The sequence below is a fragment of the Camelus bactrianus genome, chromosome 19, assembly GCF_048773025.1.
Source record: "Camelus bactrianus isolate YW-2024 breed Bactrian camel chromosome 19, ASM4877302v1, whole genome shotgun sequence".
Classification (NCBI taxonomy): domain Eukaryota; kingdom Metazoa; phylum Chordata; class Mammalia; order Artiodactyla; family Camelidae; genus Camelus; species Camelus bactrianus.
Genome location: NC_133557.1, coordinates 20,946,475 through 20,953,307, shown reverse-complemented (window position 1 = coordinate 20,953,307; position 6,833 = coordinate 20,946,475). Strand labels below are relative to the sequence as shown.

Below are 6,833 nucleotides of genomic sequence, written 5' to 3'. Positions count from 1 at the left end.
CAGTGCTGGGATTTCTACCCTTGCAAGACCCACTTATGTCCCATTGCCCAAATAACTCTGAAGAGAGATGTCCATGCACATATCAAAGTAAACATGAAGTCCTAATTAATTTTATTCTAATAGAACTTAATTTTATTAAATAGAAGATTGTAGGATGACGTTATGTTCCCCTAAAAGATAAAGTTTTAACCGCTCTGTCAATGTGACCTTATTTGGAAATAGGGTCTTTTCAAATGATCAAGTTAAGATGCGGTCATTAGGATGGACTGTAATCTGATGTGACCGTGTCCTTACTTAAAAAAAAAAAAAAAAATAAGGCAGAGGGGCGCTAAATTTGGACACAGAGACAGCCTCCAGAACTGTGAGACAATAAATTCCTATTGTTCAAGCCACCGAGTCTGTCATACCTTGTTAACTGCAGCCCTAGCAAACTAATACAGATGCCAAGATGGCAGAAGGAATGATTGTAGGACAGGCAGAAGTTACTGAAACACTAAGGAGATTTTTAAGAAGGGAAATACATCAAAAATAAAATCAGACATAATCGAGGCTTCTAGGCTCTTTCTTTGGTGATATTCTCCAATGATGTTGAGTGGGAAAACAGTAGAAAGAATAAAGGACTTATACCTCTGGTGTTCATAAGAGGAATTTGGGAGAAAGATAAGGATTTTGGTATCATCAGCATTTTGGAGGACATTTCATAGTCTGTAATCTTCGCTTCTCATCTACAGTGTTCGGTGAAGTCAATCTTGCAACGTTTCTTTCCGTATTAATGGCTCCTAGCAATCAACCAAGCTGGGTCATGAAAGCAAGAAGTTTATCTAGAGAGGTCTCAGCATTGGGAGGCGGTCGCGGTGCCTTATGGGGGATGTAGTCTGGAAAGGCGTCAACCGCGCATTGGGAAACCGGGCATGCCTCTTCTGCGCATGTGCCGTCCTGGCTCTCTACCTGGGTGCTCTTTCCTGGTTTCCAGACTCTCCCTGGGGTGGGTCCTGCGGCCTCCGGAGCCCGTCGATCCGCCGTCATCTGGGCCTGGTGGTGAACTAGGAGCGAAGCGGGGGCACTCCCAAGTTAAAGCGCTGGCGGGGAGCTCCGGGCCCTCGGGGGCTGGAGGGGAAGGGGCTGGGTGGAGCTGGGCTCGTCCGCGTAGCGTTGACGCGCGCTCTCCCCGCCGCCCTCTCCATGGAGGCCCCGAGGCGGGTTTCCCATGGTCCCGGAGAAAGGCAGCGAGGGCAGGGCTCCCGACCTGCAGGCCTCATTGCGGGCGCTCCCTGCAGCCCTTCTTTGCCTGAAGAAGATGCTCTGTGAAGGTGAAAGGCTTGTGCATCCAAACGGCTAAAATCTGATCGATCCCCAAAGTTCCGCTGATGCACTTGGATAGCAGACTGCCCGGCTGGTTTGAAGAGTACTGGAGGACGGCAGGGAAGTGGGCGAAATTTTAATATAGAAGCTTACATTATAATCATATTAGTTGTTTTATACTAAGCATTTATTAGAAGAAAGAGGTGAGCTGCAGTTGAAAGGAATGACCAGGGTGCAGATTTGACTGGAAACGATTTCAGGGGGCTGTGGGGTGGGGGGGACGTTTGAAGTTTTAAGAGCATGATTTTTGGGTTCAGGTCAGGTCTTGCCATAAAACACTGCATCCCAGGGCATGTTATTTAGACTAATCCTGTTTCCTCATGTGTGACATGAAGGTAGGAATAATATTTCCCTTACAGGGTGAAGAGCAAACCCATGGTATAATACACCCTCGATGTGTATTCCTTGCTTTCAATGTTACAGAGAATTTTTAGAGCTCTCATTCAGCCCTCCCAGCCAGGCTGTGAAGTTGGTATGCCACCCCTATTGGAGCACTTTTTTTTTTAAATTGAGGTATAGTCAGTTTACAATGTTGTGTCAATTTCTGGTGTACTGGAGCACATTTTAAAACCTCATTCACCAGAGAGTAAGGTGATTTATTCTCTGGTGAATGAAATGAGTTTTGAAATGAGATCTGTTTTACTCCCAGTCTCATGATCTTTGTAATATACATTCCCCTCTACCTACACCTGTTAGGTTTTCTCTGGCATGATGACTTGCCCTGTGTGTGCCCTAGAAAGCAACTATACTCTGTATTTTGATAATCAAACCATTGGACTTATTTTCCTTAGGTCCCAAGGCATAATCAAGGCTTCTAGGCTCTTTCTGCCTCCTGCAGTATTGTCTCACTCCTCAGTAGCCTTGATTGGAATTTAGAAAAGGCACTTGAACCTTGGAACTCCCAAGTGCAGATTCCAGCTAATGGAAATGTGACTGCTACACCCAGGCTGAAACAAAACCATCCCAGTGAAGTAAAAAGCGGAAGACTCCAAGAACAGAAATCTCACCTGGAAGACCATATTCCTGAACTGAAACTTCTCCCTAGGATTTTAGGGCTGAGACAAAAGAATTCCTGAGAGGAGGGTATTCAAGTTACTGGGCCAGAATTTCTCTCTCTGGTGTGAGCAAAATCTGGGTGATTGCACCATATCCAGAGACCACTGATTATTGTGACTCAGCAAACCGTCAGTTCACCTTTCGAAAGAAAGATGTGAGTTGCAATTGAAGGGAACGGGCAGGGTGCAGACTTGTCAGGAAAAGACACGTCACTGGTGGGCTTATGAGGGCGTGGGTTGGAGGGAAGGGGTACCAGGCATAGCTAAGGAAGTTATTTCTCATAACTTCCTAAACACATACGTGTCATCTCCTGCCATCTCCACGCTGTCTTTCTCTTCATTCTGACTTGCTCAAACCGTGTCCATCACCTCGCATGGGGTTTACTGAATTTACTTACAAGGGAAATACCTTACCCAGTCATGCAGTTTGCTAGTGACAGAACCAAGAATTGAACTCAGGTCTCTCAATTCCCAGGTCAGGGCTCTGTCCTCCACCACATTTAAGTTAAAAACACATTTTTTAGCTAAAGATCCTCTTGTGAAACTTCAACTAAAGGAGACCAAACAAAAAGATTAACATCTTAAAGCACTTGTGTTCCTTCTTTCTGAGCTTCTCTCAGATTCCTTGATCTCAAGTGGCTAAAAAATATTAGTAGGAAAACAGGTAAATGATATAAAGTCAGTATTTCCCCAGGCCAATAAATATTTTAATCCTAGCATCAATTTTGACACTGGAATAGTGTTCTAAACTTTGTAGATACTAAATTTTGTTGACCCAAATCTCCTATTATTGGACTCAGAGGTTACTTTAAAAATTTGCAAAGTCACGAGTTGATAATTATTCCATAGAATAATTCCATTGTTTACATTCACTCAGTATAAAAAGTTCTGTGTGATCGTTTCAGAATTAAGATTCAGAATTGTTAATATGAGATAAGCCTCACATTGGTTATTAGTATGGTTTCCCATGTCTATTATTATTACCATTTCCATTTTTATATGTAAACATTTTCTTAGATGATCTTAAATAAGTAACACAGGGGCCATCTTGCCAAAAACAGCTGTAAAAGAAATGCAGCGGGTTTCCACGGCAGAGCAATGATAATTTCCATTGTTTCCTAAACACGCCCCAACTTTTACACTCCTGTTTTAACCATGTGATCACCACTCTGTCCTCTCTGTCCTCTGAGCTTCAGAACCGTATCTCCAGCCACCAGCTGGCCATCTCTGCTTGTATCCCCCACACACTGGAGCACAGTGTCCTAAACAGCAGTTCCTTCGCTTCCCTTGCTCAATTCTCTTTTTGTTTTGTTTTCCTAATCTTAGCATGTGATTCTCCCTAAGTAATCTGGACCTTCTGCCTCCCATGCACAATGAATCAGTGACCCCCTGCTCTTCCGCCTTATCATGTAGGCTGGGCTCCGTCCGTCCACTCTCACTGGAGCTGCCTGTGGTTGTGTCTCACCGTGGTGACCTAGTTTTCTTCCCCTCCAATTTGGCCTTTAAGCCATTTCCCAGTTTTCTAGAGTTGGGGACCATAAGTATTTTCTTTAAAGGACCAGTTAGTAACTACTTCTGGCCTTGCTGGCCGTATGCTCTATGTCAAATCTGTCCGGCCCAGCTGTGGTGGTATGAAAGCAGTGCATAGGTAACGTGTGAGCAGATGGAGTTGGGTGTCGGTGGACTGGGTTTGGCCCACAGGCTGTGGCATGTTGACCCCTATACTCTAGAACCTTGCTTCCGAAATGCAGATTTGATAACAAAACTTACAGTCCTTGTTGACAAAGCTCTCTTTATGGATCCCTGTTATTTACAACAGTGGTCTCCAAAGTGGAGGGTAGGGAATACCCCAGGGATCCCCTGGGCTTCCATTCACCTCAGATTAAACATATTGTTTCAGAGATTGGTTTCATTTGAGGACCTGGCTGTGGACTTCACCCAGGAGGAGTGGCAGCGCCTGGACCCCACTTAGAGGCTCCTGTGCAGGGATGTGATGCTGGACAACTACAGCCGTCTCATCTCAGCAGGTGAGCACCACTTCCCTGGATCACTCCCAAGAGCATGTACTTGCTCTGGGTCACAAAAACATGTTGACTTTAATTATTTAGCCTTGAGTGTCAGGGGAGAAAGATGATTAAACCCTTTCCGGGAGTCTAAGTGTTGTGTGTGCTCAGTGCCCCCCACCCTCCCCCCAGGTGTTCCAGCTCTAATGGCATCTTCACCACACAGCTTCTGAAGCTGTACCTTCTTCATCTTTCAGTTTCCTAAAGTCCAAAGAGCTTGGTCAACGTTCTGTATCATTTCCCATTAACAGGGTATCCTGTTAGCAAACCAGGTGTGGTCTTCAGATTGGAGCAAGAAGAGCCCTGGACAGTAGAGGAATTCTCAAGGTAGAACCCCCCAGGGGAGTGATAACTGAGCAGGTAGACGCCAGTGGAAGGGAGAGCTCCACCATGGTGGTTCATGGTCACAGCTGGTATCTTTGTAATGCTTCTCAGGAATCTCTTTCTGTAGGCTCTAGACTTTGGGAAGTAATTGAGGACAAGTGACTGTCATGCTGTAGATACTTAATATGCTGTCCCTGAATAAATATACTTCTTTAATCAAAATTTATGAAGATTTTTGCCACGAAGTTGCCTGCTCCCGGTCCACAGTCCCTCTTGCACTGCACCGTGAACTTTATTTCCATGGCACTCTTGCCTCCCTGACCCCACCCCGCATCGTCATAGACTTCTTGTATCATCAGACATTCATAGATCAGTGTCGGGGAAAAAAAGTCTTGTTTGATTTGCATGATCGGCCTAGTTGCATTCTGCTTTTCTCTCCATCCTTTGAGAAATCAGTTTCAGTCTCCATGCTCGGTCTCACTGGGTGGGGACTAGGGTGAGACAAACAAGATGCCTCAGGCACAAAACTTAAGAAAACCCCCAGTCTTGGGGTCATGCAGGTGCCCTGGAGGTCATGCCTACCTCACCCTCGTCCCAGCCCTGCTCCTGGTCTCACTGTCTCTCTCTGAGGCTTCTTTCAGTCTCGTCTGACTTATTCAGAACTCTGTCCGCCACACTTGCAGGGTCCCTCGTGCTTCCTGTTCCTTGTGACTGGTTTACTTTTCCCGTGTCAGAGGGACTCATATTTTTGGCTAGTTTCCTCTTCCTTCCATCCTGTTGCTTAGGCTGCGGTGGGTGTGCTTGCTTTTTGTTGTTGTTGTTGTTGTTGTTGTTGTTGTTGTTGTTTCCCCCTAAATCAGTAGGAAATGTTTGCACTTGAAAGTTCCCTAATCCTCAGAAGCTGGGCCTGAAGTCCAGTCCCCCACAATAAGGCATTTGTAAGGAATTCTCATTTCATAGAAAATGTGTCACTGCAGGATTGCCATTAAGTTAGTAGGACATTTTTTCCTATCAAATTCTGATTTCCATAAGTGGGCTTTTCCCCCAAACTCATCCCTGCTCTCTCTGCTACATTATGCATTCTGCCCCAGGGAAGATGAAATGTGTTTATCTCACAGGTAAAATTGTCATATGTATATAAATACACATATGTATAAGTGTATATGTAAATACATGCATGTGTATGTATTGTGTATAGGAATATATCCTTGGGTATAAGTGTGTATGTGTGTGTATATATACGTGTGTGTTTGTATACCAGTCCCACTATTTTCCTATGAAACTTAGTCACTTCAAAGGTTTGGTTGCTATTATGAATGGTATTTTATTATCTTTCATATTAAAACTGTATTCTTTGTCTACATGTATCCCTCAGTTTTAGTACTTTTTTGCTTATTCTTGTGAAAATCATCATTTATTATAAATGGAAGCTGGTGGGCTGCTTTGTATTTTTTGGGTACTTTGTGTGCTGTGTCGGGCACTGGCTTTCTGTCCGGGTGTGCTTCTGCTCGCCCACTTGCTTGGGGCTGTGTGGCAAAACATGGGAACAGGTATAAAAAGAATGGTATAAAAAGAAAGTCCTGCTCGTGACTGTGTCATTTTTAATTACTGCTTTTGTGTGTCATCACACAGATGGGAAAGCTGTGGGTTGGGAAGAGTGTTTTCCAAATCTGATGAAAAATGTAAATCCGTAAATCTGAGAAATTCAGTGAACCCCAAGCAGGATAAAAACAAAACCACGGGGCACATCAAAATCAAATTTCAAGACACATGAAAATTAAAACCAATTTAATAAAGAGAATATCTTAAAAGTAGCCAAAGAAATTTAAGACATTATATACAGGGTGTATTCATTTTCTAGGGTTATCACTTCAAAGTACCACAAACTTGTTCTAATATTTGGTTTTTGACCCCAGTTCCTGACATAGAACTAAATCCCTTGGAATTTCCTGGGTGACAGCAGTGTCTTATCTTCTAATGAAGGTCCACTCTTGGTGGACTCTTGGGTTAGGGAATGGCCATGATCAGG

General features: G+C 44.1%; 1 long non-coding RNA gene across 2 annotated transcripts; it reads left to right on the top strand.

Moving 5' to 3' along the window:
- Positions 1–941: 941 nt before the first annotated feature.
- On the top strand, positions 942–6,171 carry LOC105071877 (uncharacterized). Of its 2 annotated transcripts, XR_012500654.1 has the most exons (4): positions 942–1,875; positions 2,154–2,572; positions 4,318–4,444; positions 4,732–6,171. It is a non-coding gene; the product is annotated as an uncharacterized LOC105071877 (long non-coding RNA). The 2 variants fall into 2 exon arrangements; XR_835571.3 differs by having other exon boundaries at positions 942–2,572.
- The last annotated feature ends 662 nt before the right edge of the window (positions 6,172–6,833 follow it).